A 27415-nucleotide genomic window follows, 5' to 3' on the forward strand; every position below is an offset into this window, starting at 1 on the left:
GGAGGGCCGAACGGCCTGTTCCTGTGCTGTACTTTTCTTTGTTCTTTGTTCTTTGTACCTGATACACTCTTGACCCTCACCATTTTTATTCACCTCAAACCAGACATGGTCAGGCAATTTGCCCTCCATTGGAAAGTCCCAATTATGTCCTCGGTGTCATGACAGAATTTTAACTCATTAAATTGGGTAGCACGGTAGCACAGTGGTTAGCACAGTTTTTCACAGCTCCAAGGTCCCAGGTTCGATTCCCGGCTTGGGTCACTTCCCGTGTCTGTGTGGGTTTCCTCCAGGTGCTCCGGTTTCCTCCCACAGTCCAAAGATGTGCAGGTTAGGTGGATTGGCCATGCTAAATTGCCCTTTGTGCCCAAAAAGGTTAGGTGGGGTTACTGGGATAAGGTGGAGGTGTGGGTTTAAGTAGGGTGCTCTTTCCAAGAGCTGGTGCAGACTCGATGGGCCGAATGGCCTCCTTCTGCACCGTAAATTCTATGAAAATTGGGATGCTCCCAAAACTGTCAACTCCTCCCTAACCCTTGGGCCCCTGGTAGCCTTGCCATCCTGCCTAATTCCCACTTCTGGCTGCTGGCAATCTGTCATTATTCCTAATTTAGTGTTGGAGGCAGCTCCACCAAGTACTAATAAGGCTCCAGAGTTAAAATGGCCCAAGCCTCATCGGCAACACACTGTGGTGAATCCCTGATGCCTATCCTAACAAGTGAAAATCAGAGCTAAAAACCTCATGTTACCCAGGAGCTACACACCGATTTTATATCAATGCCCGTTTAATTTAAACCCCATGAAGTAGGATGTCAAGCATTGTCACTCTGAAGATTAACAGTTCAACCAAAAGAAGCAATGGAAACACTGCTTTTAAAAACACAATTTTAATCAGTCTTTTTTAAAAATGAATAGATATAGTGATTCTATATTCAGTGAACTGAGAAAAGAGGAGCCAAATTTTTCAATTCACTAATTATATGTATAACCCTCAAACCATAATGGTTTTCTTGTTTAGGCCAATCAAATACCCACTCCACTGATGACATTTGATGATAAAGCTGTTGAATCCTTAGTAGCAATGGCTGGAACAGATATCATGCTGCACGTTCTGTGAAAAACACCATTGTGTTACTCCATATTTATCACAGGAATAACTTCCTCCGAGCAATTCAATAAGATTTTTTATCGAATGGCTGAAATTTACATTCAGTACTGATGTTAATTTTTAATTACAGGAGTGCTCGGGATCCATTACTCCCATAGGTAGAACTGATATGAAAGGTGTTTTTAATAAGTCTGAAAGTGAGTAACTACAGAACATGAAATTCTAAGCATTAATGATCTCTCTACCAATCTTTTTATGAGTAGAATTCAATTATATTTAACCCTAGGGTACTCCTTGCTTCTTCACTCCATCCATTGCCCTTTGTAATTTTGTAAGTTCCAGTGATCAGTCCAAGTCCTTATTGAACCAACTTTTGAAAAAGATATGTAATTATATTCTGAAAGTCTGTGTTTTTCTTTCTGATTCTTACAATTGTTCATGAAAGAAATGAAATATTGAATTAGTTTCCCTCAAATGAATTGATGTTTTTATTATTCCAAGGATAGTACAGGCAGTATTGTGTTACCTTATGTTGGAAGGCTTGTAGCTCATCTGTCTTGTTTCACTGATCATGACATCTTTATCTTGTCTGAAGGAAGGAAGGGGTGCTCTGACCCCTTGGTGAGGAGCATGCAAAATTTACCTTTAACCTTCATTAAATGGACGTTTTAATTTTATTTTTTGATCAAGTTGGGTATACCTTTGATTCATCTGCCTCTTTTGGGTACATGCATAGCTTATTATGATACCAGTGAGAATATCCTTTTAACATTCTCCCAGATAGTGGCTGCTGATTACATCTCCATTATAGGAGAAAGCAATTATCGTTGAGTAATAGATTGTTAAACTTCCAACATTTTATTTCCAATTTTGGAGCAAAAATACTCACAACAAGTGGATAGCCAAGGACAATTACTGCATTAATAGAGGAATGAATTGCTGCATTAATAGCTTCTTTTCAGCCTAGCATCATAGCCAGATAGGAAGATTCATGGCAGAAGGATATTGAGAAAGCCTTCTTGCCAGGGGATATTTTGATATGATTCACCCTATTAGCAGATCTGTCAATTTTTCATTTGTTTGGAGTAAGATTGATTTTGGTTTAAAAACGTATTGGATATGAATGCTGCATTAGTTTGGCACAGAATCTGCTTTCACAAATATGTTGATGACACCCAATTCTGCCTCGCTATCACTTTCAAGTACTCAACTGCTTCTCTGTTGCCAGGCTCCTTGCCTGGATAAGGTACAAGCCACAAAATCCTCCAGCTTAACTTGGGAGACAGTAGTGTAGTGGTAATGACACTAATCTAGTCACCCTGAGCCCTAGACTAGCACCCTGGGGACACAGGCTCAAATCCCGCCACAGCAGCTAGGATTTAATTAATAAATTCAGTAATTTATAAAAACAAAACTGAATTTAAGGCTAGTCTCAATAATGGTGCCTGAAACTATCATTGACAGTTGGAAAAACCCTAATGCCCTTCTTTTCAGGAAGAAAACCTGCTGTTCTTATCCGATCAGGCCTACATGTGACTTCAGATTCACCCAACTTGAAAACGCTCTCTGAAATGCCAAACGAGCCAATCAGTTATCCCAAGCTGATACTGAAAAGTTAAAAGGATTAAAACTAGACAGAATACTTGGCCGAGGCACTGAAAATGACAATGGCTCACCAATCCCTGTGGACACTGCAAAGTACTTCTTACTAACAACTGGGGGCTTGTCCCAAAATTGGGAGAGGTTCCCCACAGACCAGTTAAGCAGTAACCTGTTAGACACGTGGAATCATACCTGATAGCCACTACCATCACCATCCCTGGGTTTGTCCTGCCTTACCCAGCAGAGATGGTGACATAATGGTATACAGTCACGAGGAAGTTGCCCTCAAGTCCTCAATGTTGATACATGAAATCTCATGGCATTAGGTCAAACAGTGGCAAGGAAGCCTCATGCTGTTTACCACCCTCCCTCAGCTCATGAATCTGTAACCTTCCATACTGAACAGCACTTGGAAGAAGCACTAAGTGCGGTAAAGACATGGAAGGATCTCTGGGGCAGGGGGACTTTAATGTCCATCAATAAGAGAGGCTTGGCAGCACCATTACTGACTAAGCTGGCTGAGTCCTGAAGGACATAGCTGCCAGACTGGGAAAGGGTGAGTTAAGCACTTAGTGCCAAAAATGAGCACCCACAATCTTTTCACCATTACCGGCTGTTTCAACGCCTGATTTGCTGGACTCATGCCTTCGCATCTTGCCACCAACAAGGGGCAGCTGTTTTTAAACGGACCCTCACCACTCACTCCCAGTCAGCATACAAGCATGGCAGCGCACAGACCTGCTTTGCTTTGGGGATGCTGACCTGGCCAGGCATCTGGACGCTATGGTTGCGAGTCGGAACATCCTATTACCCCAAGGGGATCGGAGGACCATCATCATTGCCACCTGGGAGGCAGCGGCTATCGGTTCGGGCAGCATGACCAGAAGGATGACCGCCCAATGTAGGAAGAAGACTAATGATCTCCACCGAGCTGCAAGGGTAAGTTACCACCTCTCTGCTGGCATCAGTTCCGCTTGCCACCACTCAAGTTCCCAACACCCCCTCTCCCCTCCCCGCAACAGATTGCACCCTCCCCACATTCAATCTCCATGTTTGTTCCTCAGAACCCACTGGCATCCATGAGGTCACTTCCTTCAAGTCCAGGTGCGGTACCCACGCATGCCAGCTGCTATAGACACCACTGATTCATCAAGTGTGTGGCTCACAATGCCCTCTCTTTGTCTGTGCAGAAGAAGATAGCCCATAATGGGAAAGTATCAAGATGGAGGACAGAGTCCCAGAGATTCATATCTTCACCCTGTGAGAAATGGTCTGTGGAGATTGCAGGGTTGACCAAGGAGAGAGCAGTCACTGACAGTGAGCTTGTTCTGCACCATAGAGGTGAGGATCCACTACCCCTTCATCCAGATGACCTGTCTCAAGTGAGTAGTTCATGCCAGACAAAAATGGTCCTCCCCTCTTACTGACCACATGTCCATTGTCCTGAAGGATCTCCATCTGATGAAGCCGGGCCATCCAGTGTCGTTCGCTCCCCTACCACCCAAGAGACCAGCTCAGAGGAGAGCTCCGAGGAGACCACCATTGAGGAGTTATTACCCCCACTTCCCACCAGTCCAGAGGCACACACCTCAGTGGGCAATGTTAGTGGACAACCGTCTGCGGCACAATCGGCTGAGAACCACGCAGTTGCTGATGCACATCAGGTGGAGGCAGCAACATCCAAGGGAGTCAGCAGTCAGAGGACTGCTGATGGTTCCCAGGACTCAGCTGGATCCCAATCAGATGCCGAGCCTCTGGACAAGGTTCTCACAGAGTTGATGCAGATGGTAGGCCAGAGCCGTGACATTCAGGAGGGGTGTCAGGTATATTTAGTGAGTGCAGAGCTGAATGGAGGAATCCCAAAGGCTTTGGCCACATGAGATATTGTCGACCATGTGTGGCACCGAGGCCAAAACTGCTAGGGTGGCGACAGCAGTGGAAAACCTGGAGAATGACATCCACGTCGAGTGGTGGTGTCCAAGGCAAGGTTCAGTCTGTGATGACCATTGCTGAGGGCCTCGACATCATGGGCGAAATTCTCCTACCCGCTCCGCCACATTTCTGCGCTGACCGGCCGGCGGGAGTCTCCGTAACGCCGGCCGGTCAATGGGGTTTCCCATTGTGGGGCAGCCCCATGCCGTGGGGAAACCCCCGGGCGCCGGCAGAACGGAGACTCCCGCTGGCGGAGAATGACGCCCCATGTCCCAGTCACTGAGGGATGTGTCCCAGATGCATGTGGACTTGACCGAGACACTGCAGAGCATGGCCCACTCACTGAGGGACACGTCCCAGACATTGCCATGATCCAATAACTGAGGAGCATCGCTGAGGGCGTCAACACCATGGTGCAGACAATGGGGAGCCACCAGGACTGGCAGAGCCAGATGACTCGAAGACTGCTGGAGTACACTCCAGCTGCCCCTTCATCCCATGGAGACACCCAGGGCCCTACAGGCACCGTCAGAGAGGAGGATGCACAAGGCCTGCCACCAAGGAGACAACGGTAATCTCCAGTTCTTCTGAATGCCCCCTTCCTGACACCGAGAAATCCTGAGGGGTGCGGGCAGAACAGAGTGGCACGGCAATGCATGTGGTCCCGACAAGGTGGCCGGGGCACTCTGGGTACAGGCCCTATAGAGGATGACCACTAAGGGCATGAAAGACCTCAGGATCCAGAAAGCAGCAGGCTGCCTCCATCTCTGATGTGCTCCCTTGGGGGAAACAACTAGACATAGCACTCGACCACGAAAGATCAAGAAGATCATGAAAGATCAAGAGCAGACGGACATAGCATTGGCCTACGTGAATCTGGTGAGCATGAGGGCCTCCCTGGTTCTCCACGCGTGTCAGACCCTTGTCGCCTGTCCTCCATCCTCCGGGTCTTCCTCCGGCTCCTTTCTGGGCACCTCCTCCAGCATGTTGGCCCACTGCTGGGCCAGGGTGTGGTCTGCACAGCAGACCACCGCAAAGCGGGAGACCCATTGGGGGCGGGGGGGGGAGGGGGGGGGGTGCGTATTGCATGGCACCACCAGAGAGGTTCAGACATTGGAACCGCATTTTGAGCAGTCTGGTTCAGCACTCAATGACACCACGGGTGGCACAATGGGCCTCATTATTTCAGGTCTCCGCCTCGGTCTCAGGCTTCTTCACCAGCATCACCAGCCAGGCCCTCAGTGTGTACCCCTTGTCCCCAAAGAACCAACACGTCATCCTAGGTGGTTCTCGAAGATGCCGTGGATCTCTGAGTGTCCTAGGAGATAGCTGTCATACATGCTCTCTTGGCAGCGGGCACATACATGCATTATACGGAGCCGGTGGTCGCACACAATCTGAATATTCGGGGCGTGGAAGTGCACTGTTAAAATGCACTCCCTGACCCCCCGTCCGCGCAACACGACATGTGTGCCATCTATTGCTCCCTGAACAAAGAACAAAGAACAAAGAAATGTACAGCACAGGAAGAGGCCCTTCGGCCCTCCAAGCCCGTGCCGACCATGCTGCCCGACTAAACTACAATCTTCTACACTTCCTGGGTCCGTATCCCTCTATTCCCATCCTATTCATGGATTTGTCAAGATGCCCCTTAAATGTCACTATCGTCCCTGCTTCCACCACCTCCTCCGGTAGCGAGTTCCAGGCACCCACTACCCTCTGCGTAAAAAATTTGCCTCGTACATCTACTCTAAACGTTGCCCCTCTCACCTTAAACCTATGCCCCTTAGTAATTGACCGCTCTAACCCGGGGAAAAGCCTCTGACTATCCACTCTGTCTATGCCCCTCATAATTTTGTAGACCTCTATCAGGTCGCCCCTCAACCTCCTTCATTCCAGTGAGAACAAACCGAGTTTATTCAACTGCTCCTCATAGCTAGTGCCCTCCATACCAGGCAACATTCTGGTAAATCTCTTCTGCACCCTCTCTAAAGCCTCCACATCCTTCTGGTAGTGTGGCGACCAGAATTGAACACTATACACCAAGTGTGGCCTAACTAAGGTTCTCTACAGCTGCAACATGACTTGCCAATTCTTATACTCAATGCCCCGGCCAATGAAGGCAAGCATGCCGTATGCCTTCTTGACTACCTTCTCCACCTGTGTTGCCCCTTTCAGTGACCTGTGGACCTGTACTCCTAGATCTCTTTGACTTTCAATACTCTTGAGGGTTCTACCATTCACTGTATATTCCCTACCTGCATTAGACCTTCCAAAATGCATGACCTCACATTTGTCCGGATTAAACTCCATCTGGCATCTCTCCGCCCAAGTCTCCAAACAATCTAAATCCTGCTGTATCCTCTGACAGTCCTCATCGCTATCCGCAATTCCACCAACCTTTGTGTAGTCTGCAAACTTACTAATCAGACCAGTTACATTTTCCTCCAAATCGTTTATATATACTACAAACAGCAAAGGTCCCAGCACAGATCCCTGTGGAACACCACTGGTCACAGCCCTCAAATTAGAAAAGCATCTTTCCATTGCTACTCTCTGCCTTCTATGACCTAGCCAGTTCTGTATCCACCTTGCTAGCTCACCCCTGATCCCGTGTGATTTCACCTTTTGTAATAGTCTACCATGAGGGACCTTGTCAAAGGCCTTACTGAAGTCCATATAGACAGCATCCACTGCCCTACCTGCATCAATCATCATAGTGACCTCCTCGAAAAACTCCATCAAGTTAGTGAGACACGACCTCCCCTTCACAAAACCATGCTGCCTCTCACTAATACGTCCATTTGCTTCCAAATGGGAGTAGATCCTGTCTCGAAGAATTCTCTCCAGTAATTTCCCTACCACTGAAGTAAGGCTCACCGGCCTGTAGTTCCATGGATTATCCTTGCTACCCTTCTTAAACAGAGGAACAATATTGGCTATTCTCCAGTCCTCCGGGACATCACCTGAAGACAGTGAGGATCCAAATATTTCTGTCAAGGCCTCAGCAATTTCCTCTCCAGCCTCCTCCAGTATTCTGGGGTAGATCCCATCAGGCCCTGGGGACTTATCTACCTTAATATTTTTTAAGACACCCAACACCTCGTCTTTTGGATCTCAATGTGAACCAGGCTATCTACACACCCTTCTCCAGACTCAACATCTACCAATTTCTTCTCTTTGATGAATACTGATGCAAAGTATTCATTTAGTACCTCGCCCATTTCCTCTGGCTCCACACATAGATTCCCTTGCCTATCCTTCAGTGGGCCAACCCTTTCCCTGGCTACCCTCTTGCTTTTTATGTATGTGTAAAAAGCCTTGGGATTTTCCTTAACCCTATTTGCCAATGACTTTTCGTGACCCCTTCTAGCCCTCCTGACTCCTTGCTTAAGTTCCTTCCTACTTTCCTTATATTCCACACAGGCTTCGTCTGTTCCCAGCCTTTTAGCCCTGACAAATGCCTCCTTTATCTTTTTGACAAGGCCTACAATATCTCTCGTTATCCAAGGTTCCCGAAAATTGCCTTATTTATCCTTCTTCCTCACAGGAACATGCCGGTCCTGAATTCCTTTCAACTGACACTTGAAAGCCTCCCACATGTCAGATGTTGATTTGCCCTCAAACATCCGCCCCCAATCTATGTTCTTCAGTTCCCGCCTAATATTGTTATAATTAGCCTTCCCCCAATTTAGCACATTCATCCTAGGACCACTCTTATCCTTGTCCACCAGCACTTTAAAACTTACTGAATTGTGGACACTGTTCCCGAAATGCTCCCCTACTGAAACATCTACCACCTGGCCGGGCTCATTCCCCAATACCAGGTCCAGTACCGTCCCTTCCCTAGTTGGACTGTCCACATATTGTTTTAAGAAGCCCTCCTGGATGCTCCTTACAAACTCCGCCTCGTCTAAGCCCCTGGCACTAAGTGAGTCCCAGTCAGTATTGGGGAAGTTGAAGTCTCCCATCACCACAACCCTGTTGTTTTTACTCTTTTCCAAAATCTGTCTACCTATCTGCTCCTCTATCTCCCGCTGGCTGTTGGGAGGCCTGTAGTAAACCCCCAACATTGTGACTGCACCCTTCTTATTCCTGATCTCTACCCACATAGCCTCACTGCCCTCTGAGGTGTCCTCCCGCAGTACAGCTGTGATATTCTCCCTAACCAGTAGCGCAACTCCGCCACCCCTTTTACATCCCCCTCTATCCCGCCTGAAACATCTAAATCCTGGAACGTTTAGCTGCCAATCCTGCCCTTCCCTCACCAGGTCTCTGTAATGGCAACAACATCATAGTTCCAAGTACTAATCCAAGCTCTAAGTTCATCTGCCTTACCCGTAATACTTCTTGCATTAAAACATATGTACTTCAGGCCACCAGACCCGCTGTGTTCAGCAACTTCTCCCTGTCTGCTCTGCCTCAGAGCCCCACTGTCCCTATTCCCGAGTTCTCGCTCAATGCTCTCACCTTCTGACCTATTGCTCCCGTGCCCACCCCCCTGCCATACTAGTTTAAACCCTCCCGTGTGACACTAGCAAACCTCGCGGCCAGGATATTTATGCCTCTGCAGTTTAGATGCAACCCGTCCTTATATAGGTCACACCTGCCCCGGAAGAGCTCCCAGTGGTCCAGATAAGAGAAACCCTCCCTCCTACACCAGCTGTTTAGCCACGTGTTTAGCTGCTCTATCTTCCTATTTCTAGCCTCACTGGCATGTGGCACAGGGAGTAATCCAGAGATTACAACCCTAGAGGTCCTGTCTTTAAACTTTCTGCCTAGCTCCCTGAACTCCTGCTGCAGGACCTCATGCCCCTTCCTGCCTATGTCGTTAGTACCAATATGTACAACGACCTCTGCCTGTTTGCCCTCCCCCTTCGGGATGCCCTCTACCCGTTCGGAGACATCCTGGACCCTGGCACCAGGGAGGCAACATACCATCCTGGAGTCTCTTTCACGTCCACAGAAGCGCCTATCTGTGCCCCTGACTATAGAGTCCCCTATTACTATTGCTCTTCTGTGCTTTGACCCTCCCTTCTGAACATCAGAGCCAGCCGTGGTGCCACTGCTCTGGCTGCTGCTGTTTTCCCCTGATAGGCTATCCCCCCCGACTGTATCCAAAGGGGTATACCTGTTCGAGAGGGGGACAACCACAGGGGATTCTTGCACCGACTGCCTTCCCTTTCTGGTGGTCACCCATTTCTCTGCCTGCACCTTGGTTGTGACCATATTTATATAACTGCGATCTATGACGCTTTCCGCCACCTGCATGCTCCTAAGTGCATCCAATTGCTGCTCCAACCGAACCATGTGGTCTGTGAGGAGCTCCAGTTGGGAGCACTTTCTGCAGATGAAGCCATCCGGGATGCTGGAAGCCTCCTGGACCTGCCACATCTCACAGTCAGAGCACTGCACCCCTCTAACTGACATTGTGTCAATTAATTAAAATTAAAAGTTTAAAAAATTTTTTATATATTTTTTAATTTTTAAAAAAGTTGCTGTTAACTATCTGTTTCCTCGCTCTAGATTTCTAATATAAATGCGAAAGCTAAATATAGTACTCTCTGATCTCTGGCTTAGATACCCCTCTAAATTATAATTAAATAATTATGTTTAATTAGTTACCAATGCTTAATTTTTTTAATTTAGTGTAGATTCCCAACCAGCCACTCAGGTCACAGCTTTTCTGTGATGCCACTTCAGTTTCCCCCCGACACACACAATTTGAAAAAGGTATAAAAGTAAAAATGAGTAAAAATCACTTACTTACCTTCTTACCTTTTGAGTGGGTTAGATGTTCTCAGGTTCTCTCCCTGACAGAGACTGCTCCTCCTCCTCCGAGCCCTGGACCTGGGCCATAGAACATAGAACATAAAACATAGAAAATACAGCACAGAACAGGCCCTTCGGCCCACGATGTTGTGCCGAACCTTTGTCCTAGATTAATCATAGATTATCATTGAATTTACAGTGCAGAAGGAGGCCATTCGGCCCTTTGAGTCTGCACCATCTCTTGGAAAGAGCACCCTACCCAAACTCAACACCTCTACCCAACACCAAGGGCAATTTGGACATTAAGGGCAATTTATCATTGGCCAATTCACCTAACCCGCACATCTTTGGACTGTGGGAGGAAACCGGCGCACCCGGAGGAAACCCACGCAGACACGGGGAGGACGTGCAGACTCCGCACAGACAATGACCCAAGCCGGAATCGAACCTGGGACCATGGAGCTGTGAAGCAATTGTGCTATCCACAATGCTACCGTGCTGCCCTTAAGAACAAATAAATCTACACTATATCATTTTCCCGTAATCCATGTACCTATCCAATAGCTGCTTGAAGGTCCCTAATGTTTCCGACTCAACTACTTCCACAGGCAGTGCATTCCATGCCCCCACTACTCTCTGGGTAAAGAACCTACCTCTGATATCCCTCCTATATCTTCCACCTTTCACCTTAAATTTATGTCCCCTTGTAATGGTGTGTTCCACCCGGGGAAAAAGTCTCTGACTGTCTACTCTATCTATTCCCCTGATCATCTTATAAACCTCTATCAAGTCGCCCCTCATCCTTCTCCGCTCTAATGAGGAAAGACCTAGCACCCTCAACCTTTCCTCGTAAGACCTACTCTCCATTCCAGGCAACATCCTGGTAAATCTTCTTTGCACCTTTTCCAGAGCTTCCACATCCTTCCTAAAATGAGGCGACCAGAACTGTACACAGTACTCCAAATGCGGCCTTACCAAAGTTTTGTACAGCTGCATCATCACCTCACGGCTCTTAAATTCAATCCCTCTGTTAATGAACGCGAGCACACCATAGGCCTTCTTCACAGCTCTATCCACTTGAGTGGCAACTTTCAAAGATGTATGAACATAGACCCCAAGATCTCTCTGCTCCTCCACATTGCCAAGAACTCTACCGTTAACCCTGTATTCCGCATTCATATTTGTCCTTCCAAAATGGACAACCTCACACTTTTCAGGGTTAAACTCCATCTGCCACTTCTCAGCCCAGCTCTGCATCCTATCTATGTCTCTTTGCAGCCGACAACAGCCCTCCTTATTATCCACAACTCCACCAATCTTCGTATCGTCTGCAAATTTACTGACCCACCCTTCAACTCCCTCATCCAAGTCATTAATGAAAATCACAAACAGCAGAGGACCCAGAACTGATCCCTGCGGTACACCACTGGTAACTGGGATCCAGGCTGAATATTTGCCATCCACCACCACTCTCTGACTTCTATCGGTTAGCCAGTTCGTTATCCAACTGGCCAAATTTCCCACTATCCCATGCCTCCTTACTTTGTGCAGAAGCCTACCATGGGGAACTTTATCAAATGCCTTACTAAAATCCATGTACACTACATCCACTGCTTTACCTTCATCCACATGCTTGGTCACCTCCTCAAAGAATTCAATAAGATTTGTAAGGCAAGACCTACCCCTCACAAATCCGTGCTGACTATCCCTAATCAAGCAGTGTCTTTCCAGATGCTCAGAAATCCTATCCTTCAGTACCCTTTCCATTACTTTGCCTACCACCGAAGTAAGACTAACTGGCCTGTAATTCCCAGGGTTATCCCTAGTTCCTTTTTTGAACAGGGGCACGACATTCGCCACTCTCCAATCCCCTGGTACCACCCCTGTTGACAGTGAGGACGAAAAGATAATTGCCAACGGCTCTGCAATTTCATCTCTTGCTTCCCATAGAATCCTTGGATATATCCCGTCAGGCCCGGGGGACTTGTCTATCCTCAAGTTTTTCAAAATGCCCAACACATCTTCCTTCCTAACAAGTATTTCCTCGAGCTTACCAATCTGTTTCACACTGTCCTCTCCAACAATATCGCCCCTCTCATTTGTAAATACAGAAGAAAAGTACTCATTCAAGACCTCTCCTATCTCTTCAGACTCAATACACAATCTCCCGCTACTGTCCTTGATCGGACCTACCCTCGCTCTCGTCATTCTCATATTTCTCACATATGTGTAAAAGGCCTTGGGGTTTTCCTTGATCCTACCCGCCAAAGATTGTTCATGCCCTCTCTTCGCTCTCCTAATCCCTTTCTTCAGTTCCCTCCTGGCTATCTTGTATCCCTCCAATGCCCTGTCTGAACCTTGTTTCCTCAGCCTTACATAAGTCACCTTTATCCTCTTAACAAGACATTCAACCTCTCTTGTCAACCATGGTTCCCTCACTCGACCATCTCTTCTCTGCCTGACAGGAACATACATATCAAGGACACGTAGCACCTGTTCCTTGAACAAGTTCCACATTTCACTTGTGTCCTTCCCTGCCAGCCTATGTTCCCAACTTATGCACTTCAATTCTTGTCTGGCAACATCGTATTTACCCTTCCCCCAATTGTAAACCTTGCCCTGTTGCACGTACCTATCCCTCTCCATTACTAAAGTGAAAGTCACAGAATTGTGGTCACTATCTCCAAAATGCTCCCCCACTAACAAATCTATCACTTGCCCTGGTTCATTACCCAGTACTAAATCCAATATTGCCCCTCCTCTGGTCGGACAATCTACATACTGTGTTAGAAAAGCTTCCTGGACACACTGCACAAACACCACCCCATCCAAACTATTTGATCTAAAGAGTTTCCACTCAATTTTTGGGAAGTTAAAGTCGCCCATGACTACTACCCTATGACTTCTGCACCTTTCCAAAATCTGTTTCCCAATCTGTTCCTCCACATCTCTGCTACTATTGGGGGGCCTATAGAAAACTCCTAACAAGGTGACTGCTCCTTTCCTATTTCTGACTTCAACCCATACTACCTCAATAGGGTGATACTCCTCGAACTGCCTTTCTGCAGCTGTTATACTATCTCTAATTAATAATGCCACCCCCCCACCTCTTTTACCACCCTCCCTAATCTTATTGAAACATCTATAACCAGGGACCTCCAACAACCATTTCTGCCCCTCTTCTATCCAAGTTTCCGTGATGGCCACCACATCGTAGTCCCAAGTACCGATCCATGCCTTAAGTTCACCCACCTTATTCCTGATGCTTCTTGCGTTGAAGTATACACACTTCAACCCATCGCCGTGCCTGCAAATACTCTCGTTTGTCAGTGTTCCCTTCCCCACTGCCTCATTACATGCTTTCTGATTCTCTGCCATTGCCATCCCGGCAATGGCAGAGAATCCTGCAGTCAGGGACTTTTCATGGGCCTGATCCAGGGTGAAGGTAATAAAGTCTGATGCCACGGCAGCACGGTGGTGCAGTGGTTAGCATTGCTGCCTCACAGCGCCGAGGTCCCAGGTTCGATCCCGGCTCTCGGACACTGTCCGTGTGGAGTTTGCACATTCTCCCCGTGTTTGCGTGGGTTTCGCCCCCACAGCCCAAAGATGTGCAGGGTAGGTGGATTGGCCACACTAAATTGCACCTTAATTGGAAAAAATGAATTGGGGTATTCTAAATTTATAAAATAATAAAAAAATAAAAAATATAAAGTCTGATGCCCAGGAATACACGACATACGTGATCTCTTAGATGCACCTGTGGGCTGTAGCTTGGGAAATGCTGCACAGGTCCCCACCCGAGCCCTGGAATGAGCCAGTTATATAAACGTTGAGGGCTGTGGTGTCCTCCTCCTCCATGGGTGCCACATCGGCAAGGTGCCACACTGTCTCTTTGTTGAGACAGAGTCTCCTGTGGCACGTGCTGTCTGTCATCTCATCGAAAGACCAATAACACCTGTACACCTTGGGCAATCGCTGCCCCTCCCCCTCTGAGTTCCACCTTGGCCTGATGGGCAGTCGGGTCTTCAGGGAGTGAGGCGGCATGCTGCACATGGGGTGCTGCCTCCAGCCTGCGTCGTCACTGCTGCCACCTTCCCCAGATTCTACCTGCCTCGGCTGCCTCCAGCCACGTAAGGGCAGCCGCTGCGGGACCGACACCACCATCCATTTTGATATCTGTAGGGGATTGGAGAGGGAGAGAGATCAACAATCAGTTCGGGCTTCCATCCCTGGATCCTAAAATCCCCCTCCTCCCCTAACCCTTACCATAACTGTTCTGCCTTCTCTCAGAGTGCCATCCAATGGGGCAGTTGTGCTGGCAAACCTTGCACTGCGCACTCATCCCTGGCAACATCAGAAGCTCCTAGATCCCAACTCCAGGTCCCTGCAGGGAACATTAGGGAGACCGTGCTCAGGTGCCCTCCCCTGATCCACACACTAACCCTACGTCGGGAGAAGATCCCCAGTGCTGAAATCCTGCTCTTTTGTGTTAGATTGTTGCCAGCTGCCTTTATGGTGCTGCCGTTCTTAGAGTTCAGACTTCAAAGATTCCTTGAGATGCTATGCTCTAATCTCTGAGGCATGGCATGTGTACCCTGGAGTAGGTACTTGAGAGTTGAGGAGTCTGAAGTGCTCTAACAATGAAGAAGGCTAATTCATCAATTGTAATAACCTTCAGCTGTGAAGCTAGAGGCTGGTCAGTCAAAGGGAGTGAAATTGACTTTCATTGTTGAAGCTACAAGAAGGCTCTGTCCTGGAAGCTTTTGGTGGACAGACAGACTGTGGCATGCCCCTGTTATGGGTCGCCACAGTCTTAAAGATGGCCTGAATGCCTCACAGAAGCAAAGCCCCTCACCACATCACCTCCCCCCCCCACCCCCCCCACCACCCCACTTCCTCCTCCCCAAGCACTGGGTCAGCAGCTCCACTGCCCTTGAGCTGCATGCCGGAAAAGGAAATGGCTACTCGCCTCCTCACTTCCCCTCAGCAGCCATTGTGTCAGCTTCAAGTTTTTTTAGTATGGGGTGCTAAACGATGCCCCCTTGATTTCTCGCTGACGAGTTGGGTAATTTCCGGAAGGCCGCTGCATTCGACTTCAATCTCGCTGATGAGATTGAAACTAATGCAAATGAGGGTTAATGATATGCTCGCCACCTTTGGGCGAGATCGGAAATCGCCAGCAGGAGCGGGCCGAGTGAATCACAAACTGGTTTGTGCCCGGTGTGAATCTTGATTTTGCTTTTCCCACTATTTACCTGGCGTGCTCAGATCCACGCCACATGCAATGCGATGGTTGAATCACGCTCATAGTTTATTTATTAGATTTATCTTACTTGGATTTGTGTTTAAATCTTTTTGGTGCAATCATTGTAATAGATGGACGTGGCAGTGGCAAGCTCACACAGGCAACCTGAGAGTTTAATATGAGAGAGTTTCTCTGGTGAAAATACATTCATGATCCTGCAAGCAAGATAGAATAGAATTAGCCCCAGCTGGCAGATGCTCATGTCTCCCAGGCCAGCAATGTTCTTTTGGTATATTGAAGCTTGCTTTTAAGACTTTTTATTATAGTCTGTTTCACTGTTAATCCTGTGATTTACAATAAAACCTGAAGTGTTAGTCTAAAAACATCATCCTCTGTTGCATGGTGATTCCAGCAAAAGAACAGCAGCCTTTTGCCACTGCTATCCTGGTAGGCAGAGTCTAAGATATATGATCTTGTGTTCCCATGCCTCCTTCCAGCAGCTGAGAGATTCCTCATCCGCTGTGTGATGAATGGATACCTCCATCATGGCAGAAGGCCGACAGAGTGCAGTTTACATCACACCATCAACCTTGACAATCCAGTCATCTTTGCCTAGCGTTGTACAATTGCTTCATTCAAGTTCTTGTGACTGACTTTGATGAAGAAGCATCCTTGAATAATAATAATCTTTATTAGTGCCACAAGTAGGCTTACATTAACACTGCAATGATGTTACTGTTAAAAGCCCCTCGTCGCCACACTACGGCGCCTGTTCGGGAGAATTCAGAATGCCCAATTCATCTGACAAGCACGTCTTTCGGGACTTGTGGGAGGAAACTGGAGCACCCGGAGGAAACCCACGCAGAAACGGGGAGAACGTGCAGACTCCGCACAGACAATGACCCAAGCCGGGAATTGAACACGGGTCCCTGGCGCTGGGGACACGCTGGAGTAGGACTCAGTCTTCCCTCTCTTTAAGCACTTCCACTTTTTTTTATCGCAGATCTATCTCACAACTTGATCCTGGACCTTGCAGTTGGATAGCAGAAACCCTTTATTGCACATTCAGCAGCTTTGATCAATGAAGCAGAAGTGTTTGGAAAATGTCATAATGGAACTATACCACAAGTTAATCTGCACTGGAACTTTGCTGCCATTGAACAAAAACAGGAAAGACCGAAACACCCTTTGCCTCTTTTCCGGGGGGTCCAGGAAAATGAAGTCTAGGTTCGCCAGCTTCTACAGGAGTCCTAGATACTTTTTATCAATATTTGGGACTGAATATTTGGGAAATGAATCTGCCAGCAACTGACTGTGATCTGCAAAGAAAAGAATCTAATTATTTTCAGAAAATTTCCAAACAGACACTTGGCCTCTGATATCATTTTGAAATCAGCAATTGTCCTCGTAATTGGGGATAGCATAGTTACGGCCATATACACTGTTCTCTACAACCAAGATCAAGAGACCCAAAGGTTGTGTTGCCTTCCTGGTGCTTGGGTTCGGGATATCTCATCTGGGCTGCAGTGGAACTTGGAGTGGGAGGGTAAAGGTCCAGTTATTGTGATCCACGTAGATACCAATGTCATAGGTACAACAAGAATAGAGGCTCTGCTAAAGGTATATAAGCAGTTAGGGACTAAATTAAAAAGCAGAACCAAAAAGGTATTAATCTCCAGATTACTACCTGAGCCACAAGCTAATTGGCACAGGGGCAATAAGACTAAAGAGGTAAATAATGTTGCTCTTTTTAATGAGTGGAATACTATCCCACCAGCATCACCATTAATGTTGCCAATCGGCACCAATAATGTTGCTATATTAACTAGATATGGCAGTTATTAATGATAATATTGCTTTTCAGAGTTACCAGGTATCAAATGATACCATCACAAGGCTTTACCGGATGTCGGTCAAAGACCAAACAATCAGTTAGTCAGTTCAAGTTCAAAGATAGTTTATTTATACACAAGGATTACCTCGACATGCAACATAAAACACTACAAGTTAGACTACACCTACAAGGATTACTTCGACATGCAACATAAAACACTACAAGTTAAACTACACCTAACAACTACAATAACCTATACTTAACGTCAGGGCAACCGGCTCTTTGCAGGTGAACAAGGCCTTTGTTCGGACCTTGCATGGCTGGGTAGTGGCTCTGTTTCTGCTGGGCTCAGCCATCTGGTAGCGATCGTTGGTCTTGAACTTGTCTTCTGGTCGTATTGCTACACTTGGTTTTAGGCATAGGTCGAGGCCAAGAGAGACGGAACACATGGCTGTGTCTCTTTTTATCCCTCTGGGATAAATCACATAAGATGATTTATAATACATGCAGCCGTTCATTTACTAGGTTGATGGGGTCTTTCTGAAGCATCTTAATTACTATCAAGAGAGGGCCAAACAGTGTCATGTTAAGTTGTGTTGTGTAAAGTTTGAGTTATATTTCTAAATGAGGGTTTACATGTAAGCCTGTAGTTATTGTGAAGTTTTGAAAATAATTTAATTAACATGACTTATTTTAAATGTTACAAGATTACAAAGTAGATAATTAGCACAAGCACCTTTACTTTATTCAGCAATAACTATCTTAAGCTTTGCAATGAGTCTGCACTCTACAAACAAAATGTCTCGTCTCACTTTCCATCTACAATTCTTTTCTCTGATTTATTGGATGAAGGAGAGGAATTTTGTCATTCTCCATATCCGAATCAGTTGGAGCTGAGACTTCCTCAGATGGTCCACAATCAGAATTGGCTCCTGCGACATTTTGTTCATTTCTGGCACAATCTTGGCTGTGGTGTGGAGGATCAATCCATGCTGGAGGGCAATGTTGTGCAATAACATTTCCCAGTCAGTCTATCAGCAGCTATTGGGCTATCGTATACAGTCGTGGGAAATACAGGTTTCTCCTTAACAGGTTTAATCTCTAATGTATTGCAGTACCTGTTCAAAGAATAGTCTCAGTTATTTTGAAGTGATCGTACATTGTCATATGCATATGTAAGCAACGTTTTAAGTCATCAGGGCCTGGAACCTCCGTTCTGGAGACTATCTGCTCCCTCCAGAGGTGAATCGGGACTGGTCCACAAGGAGAGTCCACAAAGGGAGTGTCACCCCCCCCATATAGCATGTATGCAAAAGGGTGAATTGACTCCCTGTGCACCGATCCTCCCCGCTGATCTCGCGACCACTCCATCAGACCCCCTGAGCTCCATTTTATGTAGTGAGGAGCTGTCAATCATAGGTGAATTGGGACTGGTCTCCGCTGGCACTGGGAGCGGCACTCAGGTGTGAGTCTCTCTCCTTAACCATGCAAATACAGGAGAAGGGATGTCTTGCTGCAATTGTACAGGGCCTCGGTGAGGCTACACGTGGAATATTGTGTGCAGTTTTGGTCTCCTTATCTGAGAAAGGATGTTCTAGCTACAGAGGGAGTGCAGGGAAGGTTTACTAGACTGATTACAGGACTGACATATGAGGGGAGATTGAATCGATTAGAATTGAAGAATGAGAAGGGATCACATAGAAACCTATAAAATTCTAATTGGATAGGACAGGGTTGATGCAGGAAGGATGTTCCTGATGGTGGGTGTGTCCAGAACTGGGATTCACAGTCAGAGGATACGGGGTAGACCATTTAGGATAGAGATGAGGACAAATTTCTTTACCCAGAGTGTGGTGAGCCTGTGTAATTCGTTACCACAGGAAGTAGTTGAGTCTAAAATATTGTATGGATTCAAGAAGCAGTTAAATATAGCACTTAGGGCGAAGTGGATCAAGGAATATGGGTGAAAGCGGGATTAGGCTATTGAGTTGGATGATCAGCCATGGTCATAATGAATGGTGGAGTGGGCTTGAAGGGCCGAATGGTCTTCTCCTACTCCTATGTTTCTATCGCAGAAGAGTGTTTATAAACACTGTGGTTAGCATCAAAACCACATAATGGAGATGCATTCAAGCATGAAGGGAAGGACAGATAAACAACCCACCAGGCAGTTGTCTTTGGAGTAATAAAACTGTCAATCACTGGCTAGTGCAATGTATTGCTGTATGAAATTAGGCCATAAGACCATAAGACATAGGAGCAAAATTAAGCCATTCAGCCCATCTGGTCTGCTCCGCCATTCAATCATGGCTGATAATTTAATGGAAGGTTTGCATTTCAAAGGTTGTCAGTAGAATTTAAAGCCTTTTCAAGTGTAGTTGGCTGTCAAGGAAGCCTCTGACACTTGTAACAGCTGCTGCTTTGAACACTTTTGTCTGAGGCCGCAGATGTTAGGGAAGGTTAAGTGAAAATGCAGTGATCTTTCACTGTACTGCCTGGACTGCTCTTCAGTTTTCACCAAGGGTTTACTGATGAGCATCACTGGTGAGGGATCACTGATGGCGCGTCTGATAAGGGAAGGCTGGGGGATTGGTGGGGGGCAGTGGGGAAGGGAGGTTACATCACCCTCATGCGTGTGTGCTGTGGGGATGACCCGTCATTCCCGTGGTGTAGAGGAGGATGTCCCTACTTGTCAGCTGGGAAGGGGGAAGTATTTGCATTATGGGGGGAGGGAGCCCCCCGTTGGTCATGGGTGAGGGGGGCACCTCAGTTGTGCACTGACCACTTTGGATTGCAGCGTTGGGCAATGGAGAATCCTCCACAGATCATTTTAATTCCTTTCAACTTTGCCAAAGAAAGTTTTACATTGAAAGAGATAAACGTGATAAAAAGCCAGAGATATGAAAAAATATTTGAACTCACTTCAATCTTTTTTTTACATCAGATAAATAAGAGCAGTTTAAGAAGTGTGGTGGCCAAACTAAAGATCGCCATACAAATAAAATTCTACATTTAAAATGTCTGCACTCAACTCTGAAAGTTTCCTCCTGCCTGGAATGGTGGAGTTGCTGAAAGTAACAGGAAAAATTCCCCCCGAACGTGCTCTGTGCCTGGTTAATAGCAGCTCCAAACAAAGCCACATAAAAGTCACCCTTGGTTGTGAGCAATTATCTCAAATTCAAAAACTAAGGGTAGAGAGCAGGTCAGTGGGACTATGATGGAGGATTCTACGAAGCACACTCTCAAGCACCACGACTTTGTGTTCTCCGCATCAGCATCCACGTCAGGTAGCTGTGCTGCTATCACGGCCCTATGAACGTCTCGGTGTTCGCCACTGTGGAAACCGCAAACTCCAGTCCATTGTGCTCATCAATGGGGTGGAGATTGGATTTGGAAACAAGAGTGTTGCAACAGAGCCAAAAACAACTAGTTGTGAATAGTTTGCTATGTCCTTTACTCTGAATCCCATTACTCAATTTTTTGAAAAACGTTGCACCACTGGCTGGGTATCTTTCTTGCAAAGAGGGCAGTTCTTAACTGCCTTAGGTAGGTTGGATAGCCTCAAGTAAAGAGTGACTGCTAAATCAGAATGGCTGACAACCTGTGTGCTACAAATAACTCAGTCACAGGAAGGGTATTCTAAATCCTGCAATGGGGTTTCAATGACTGTGGAGTGAACAATTATTTTTTTCCTTCGGCAGCTTAAAACCCAATGGCGGCAAAGTTTGGTTTCTTTGGGCAATGGAAGCCATGTTTGTCGCAAAATGGCACCCGTGCCCCACGTGTATATTTCTGTTGTGCGCCAAGCTGCATGTGAGTTAGGTGAGGGCATAAGAATTTTTTGAATTGATTTATGGGATGTGGACGTTGCTGGTTCGACCAGCATTTGTCGCCTATCCCAAAGTGCCCTTGCGAAGGTGGTGGTGAGCTGCCTTCTTGAACCAGTGCAGTCCATGTGGTGTAAGTACACCCACGGTGCTGTTAGAGAGGAATTTCTGGGATTTTGATCCAGTGACAATGAAGGAATGGTGATGTATTTCCAACTCAGGGTAATGTGTGGCTTGAGGGGTAATTCTAGGTAGTAGTGTTCCCGTGCATTTGCAGCTCTTCTCCTTCTGGATGGTAGTGGTTGTGGGTTTGGAAGGTGCTGTCTAAGTAGCTTCATAAGTTGCTGCAGTGCATCTTCTAGATGGTACACACTGTTGCCATTGGGTTTTAGTGGTGGACGGAGTGGCTGTTTGTGGATGGGTGCTAATCAAGCAGGCTGCTTTGTCCTGGATGGTGTCGAACTTCTTGAGTGTTGTTGGAGCTGCACTCATCCAGGCAAGTGGCGTGTACACCATCACACTCCTGACTTGTGCCTTGTAGATGGTGAACAGGGTTTGGAGAATCAGGAGCTGAGTTACTCTCCGCAGCATTCCTAGCCTCTAACCTGCTCTTGTAGCCACAGTATTTATCTGGCTGATCCAGTTCAGTTTCTATCACAGGTAATTGAAAAATGTATTTTATATGCTGGGGCTAGGCATGAAGATCCTGATGACTGGAAGGATAAACCCTCCAGTAATGACTTTGGAGCCATGGGGGAGGCTATTGCGATCAGGAGTTCCCTCTGTTGGCTATGGAGCCTCCAGAAAAGAAGGCTCCCCCCCCCCCCCAACCCCTGGAAGTCCTTTGGAAGTCACCTTGATGGAATCACTGTGCAATCGGCAGGAGCCATTACATCATTGGTACAATCCCAACAGGGTCATTAAATGGCCATCAACAGGCCAATTAATTCCCTTCATTGATGGCTGACCTCCGGTTAGCAGGCTGCCAAACCACTGTTGAACCTGTCATGGCGCCACCCATCTGCGTGCCTTCTGCTCCATTTTACCAACCCTCCCACATCCTGCCCATCTCCACAGGGCTGGAGAGATTCAGCCTTGAATGTGCAACAGAATCTATTTTACCAAGGGCATGCTCAGTGAAATCTATCACCTGATGCAGGAATATGGTGCAGCTTTAGAATGGGGTGAGCACGACAGAGCCAGCGATGAGCATCCTCAGGAACTTCTTTGGGTCAAGATCCTCCCAGGCTGGGGTAGATGACACTTGTGCCAGTTCGCAGTTTGCTGCCCACTGTTGAATAAACAAAGTGGCAGTGGTGGGAGCATGAATGCTGTCATCCTGAAAGAGGGCAACAGTCTGTAGAATATTCTTGGTCACATTTTACTTATACAGAATATTTACAGAGTCTGCTGAATATTGAAAATGTCAACTTTATTGAACATCTCTCACTGTAGCTTCAGCTTGTCTTGAGGATCAAACAAGTGAGAGCATGATCATGATACGTTGGACGTTGGATTCACCAAAAAGGCAACAAAGTTCCCTAGTGAGCGCATTTAGCCGTGTGTTTCACGGCGGTCGCAGTGCTGGGAAACGCATGGCTGTGCAACACGACTCGCATTGAATAAGGGGTCTGAACTGGGAACGTACAGCCGAGCCGCACATAGCCCCATTTTGTACAGTGGGGAGCTCTGCTCGCCGGAACTGCCCATTGTAGCGCGAGATTGGGACGTCCACAAAACCCCCGACCTCCCGCTCCCCCCTACCTCCCCCCAGCCGGAACGCACTATGGGAGTGTCCAGTTTGGCAGTGCCAGCTGGACACTTCAGCAGTGCCAGTCTGTACCCAGGTGACACTACCGAGGGATAGGCCAGCACTGCCAATGTACCCAGGTAGCACCAGAAGTGCTGGGCTCCATCCTGCCCAAAAGGCATGCAGCTGGGGGCCTCCAATCCCTTGGGAAATCCCGAGTGCCATTCCGTCTGGTTCCCATTTGTGGGGACCAGTGCTGAACAGCGGACGCCCAAGGTCTCTGTGGCGAAAGGGTTGAATTCCAAAGCCTCGCGTACAGTGGGAATCTGCACATTAGAATGAGGCTTACTGCCTCGCTCTGATATGCAGATTTGCCAAAATGTGATCCCGCCCGTTGTAGGCGGGATTCACATCACAACGTCTCGCGAGGCCGTGTTGGATTTCACAAGGCGTTGCGAGCTGGTAGATCCCGCGAACAGGGTCTCCCGCCTTTCATTGGCCATGCTCCATCACAGTGAGCTGCTTTATGGTGCGGCGTGGCCAATGGATCTTGCCTGTTGTATCACTTCCTCTGATGATGTGCACTGTGTCTTACTAGCAGATCACACAGGTAGAATTAACCCCATTTACTACATCTCCCCTCTCTAAGTCTCTGATCGTCCTCATTCTACTATGGTTGGTGCTCCACAGAATCATTGCTGTTCCCATGGGACAGCGCTTCAACAGTTCTATTAATCTGGTTAAGAATAGATTGCTGACCTGTTGTGAGGTTCTGTAAGCCCCATCAAGCACTGGGTAACAGCTTGGCAGCAAACTGAACTTGCACAGTTTCAGCCTGAGCTTCCACTGGAGCACTCAGATGTTGGGTGGCTCCTGCTACAATGGAAGCTGAGACATCGGCCATCAGATGAACATCATGGTCTGGTCTGCAAGTGATCTCATGGAACTGGTTACCATATCCACACTGGAAAGTATCTGCCCAAGCTCTGCAAAAAGATGTGTCAAGTGATACGGGGTTCCTCCAGGTAGTCCTTGCAGGATTTTTGGAGTGCTTGCCAATATACCAACCATTTGATTGTGCATTCTCATTGGGCAGAATTTTACAGCCCCTCCCACCAGCAGCAATTTCTGCTCTCTCCAAAGTCAATGAACTTTTGAATTGCTCGCCATATTTACAGTCCCACACCAACCCCAGTCACGATGAGACCATACCATTCTGTCCATTAGACCTTCTCCCTACACCAATTCATTTAGATTCTCATCAGAATTCTCTGCAGCAGAGCTCATGAGCAATCTTGCACTCTGGGGAGTTGGTATTTCCCTCTTCCTATCGCCCTGCCCTGACCACAGGTCATTCACATCACATGGAAATCTTGCCTCAATACTATCCTCGAAACTACACACAGTGTTGATATCTGGGCAAGCGATTGACGGTTTCGACATCGATCATTTATTCTTTCGCTTCTCCTTCATGCCTGCCAAGGTGATAGGTCTTGGGTATCTGAAAGAGGAAAGGCGCAATGGTTTTGTTATGGTGGGAGAAGGTGGGGCAAGCAAGAGGTGCAAGTTTAGCTGTTCTGCAGCCTGAGCATCAGGAGATGTTGCGCAATGAAGAGGAAGTGAATGTGAGGAGGGTGAATGGTAATCTTTTCAATCCACTGCTGGCCTCATTCTTGACCATTCCGATGATGTACCATCTTCTCCATGGGGGAGCGAGCAGCAACCACGCTTGTCTGTTGACAGTTAGGTGCTGCTGCCTTCAGTTATGCACCAGCTTGAGCTGCAAGAGGGAAAGAGTGCTGTGAGTGTGGTACAATACACTTAGGTTCCCCTGGTTGAATAGCTGACAGTTTGCACAAGGTGAATTGGGAGTGTGAGGATTGCAACAATAGTAAGTGTGTGAGGTTGTACCTGGCGAAGCTATAAACATATTGTGATTGATGGAAATTGTTGGTAGGTGAGAGATGAGGCTGTGCATTGATCAGTGTGTGACAATAATAGTGGTGTTGTTAGTGGTGTATTTATTTATTTATTGTCATGTGTACCGATACAGTGAAAAGTATTGTTCTGCTTACAGTTCTTGCAGATTGTTCCATACATACATGCACAGAACATCCTGTAATAATTAATAATTATAGCAGTGTAAAGATGCATACATACTTATCCTGACCACACGTATGAGATCATTGAACATTTATTGATTCTGCACCCAAGTCCCCAGGGCTACACAGATAGTATTGACCTGCAAGGCTATCTGCTGTTATTAGCTCTCAAAGTCTCCTTGACCCTTTTTGTGAGGGCCACGAAGAATCCAGCACGAGTTTTAAGGATACAAAGTAATAACATTTATTTACAATAACACATATATATATAACAGCAGCAGTAACTTCCCTTGCTGCACACTCCTTACTGCTGGTTCCTAAACTGGCCAGCTTTATTTGTACTAGGAGTTTACTAATGGTTTCTCTGCCCCCCCCTCATTGGGGAAGCTCATACTCCCACAGGATTGTGGGATAGTCATTAGTCCCCAGCCAATGGTAAGTAGGCAGGTTACAACAACCCTTATGGATAGAAGACCCTGATCCTCGACTTGATCTCCTGCACAAAGCAGTTCTGCTTCAGATAAATGTGGAGTCCACATACCTGCTATTTTTTGTCATTGCTTTATCTTCCCTTATCCAATCTCTTCCACAATATTTTTTACACGATACCACTAACACATGACTCAGGCGAAATCGACTCTGGATCAGTTTTTGCTGTTAGTGATCAATGACCCAAGACAATGGAGTTTAAGCTCATTTAATGATTCAACAATTTCAGGGGAAGTTATTTAATTGACAGGTACCTGAGCTAACAATTGGAAAATATTGAACAGCATTTTGCCTCTGAATCTTTTTATCTTTTTATTTTGTGAAGTTTCTTGATTTTCTTTTATTTTCTTACCCTTCACTGGAGCAATATAAAATTAGTGTCTCACTGATCGTAGTTTTCATCGTAAGCCATCGATTCAGAGGCTTAATATTATCATTGACCTTAATGGAATGCTAGCTTCCCTTTCAATCTTAGTTGGAATGGAGGGTTCCATTTAGTCTCTAACATAGATCTAACAATTCAAATATAACACTTGTTCCAATTATTGAATATTCATAGTTCTTCCCAGTCTAATTTGGTATCAACCTATCTCTTTCCCAAGCGAAAGCCTCATCAGAAGTGCTGGTTTAACTTGTATCTTTCTAATTAGGATACTTACCCCCTCAACTATAAAATTTAAATGTGAAATCTTCGTTTAATTTGCTTGATCAGCCAAATAGCACGTTTTTCTAAGTTTAATGATGCCAGAATTTTCACCCTTGCACTGAAAAGGAACTGATATCATTAATAGTCCATGAAATTACTTTACATAATTACTCTGAATTAGCCATCATTATTGTGTAGGGCGGATACAAAAATAGGAAGTTTTGCCTCCTGTAGCTTGCTCTTAAGAAATTCACTGAAATTCCTTATGATCTTTGCTGCTCTGGCTTGTGTAAGAATTTTAACCCCACCTTCACCAAAGTTAAGTTAACCTGAAATATAGACTAGAAATTGCTATCAATGTTACCAAAATCAATGGTGAATGTCATAACCCCCACGAGGACCATGGGGAAACATTCATTGATCTCCCTGTGGGACTCGTGCAGTACGAGCTCCCCAGGTAGGGGGCGGAGGCCTGTTACCTGGAACTCATTATGAGATAAGGTTAAAATCAGGCCCAGAACAGGGCCTGGTGAGATCATAGAATTTGCAGTGCAGAAGGAGGCCATTTGGCCCATCAATTCTGCACCGGCTCTTGGAAAGAGCACCCTACTTAAGCCCACACCTCCACCCTATCCCGTCACCCAGCAACCGCACCTAATCTAAGGGCAACTTAGCATGGCCAAACTTCCTAACCTGCACATCTTTGGACTGTAGGAGGAAACCGGAGCACCCGGAGGAAACCCACGCACACACGGGGAGAATGTGCAGACTCCGCACAGACAGTGACCCAAGCCGGGAATCGAACCTGGGACCCTGGAGCTGTGAAGTGACTGTGCTAACCACTGTGCTACCATGCAATCCTCCCAGCTAGGATTGTACTGGGACTGAGATGCTACGTTATGCAGACCATTGTAAATAAATCTATCTTATATTTACTGTAAGCCTCCTCTGTGTCATTATACTGAAATTCAATCAAAAATTACAAAGAATTACATAAAATTTTAAACATTTATCTCACTAGAGACAGAACTTTATGGACCCGGGGGAACCATGGCTCGGCTCTTGTCGCTGACCTGCTCCCACATGCCCCCAGAGATATTTTACCCATAGTTGA

General features: G+C 46.6%; 1 long non-coding RNA gene across 1 annotated transcript in view; it reads left to right on the top strand.

Moving 5' to 3' along the window:
- Positions 1-27199, top strand: part of LOC140389315 (uncharacterized) — an 83938-nt gene extending 56739 nt beyond the window's left edge. Inside the window, exon 4 of the long non-coding RNA XR_011934341.1 lies at positions 27016-27199. This is a non-coding gene — a long non-coding RNA (uncharacterized lncRNA). The remainder of the gene's footprint in view (positions 1-27015) is intronic.
- The last annotated feature ends 216 nt before the right edge of the window (positions 27200-27415 follow it).

This window comes from Scyliorhinus torazame, chromosome 14 (genome assembly GCF_047496885.1).
Source record: "Scyliorhinus torazame isolate Kashiwa2021f chromosome 14, sScyTor2.1, whole genome shotgun sequence".
Taxonomy (NCBI): domain Eukaryota; kingdom Metazoa; phylum Chordata; class Chondrichthyes; order Carcharhiniformes; family Scyliorhinidae; genus Scyliorhinus; species Scyliorhinus torazame.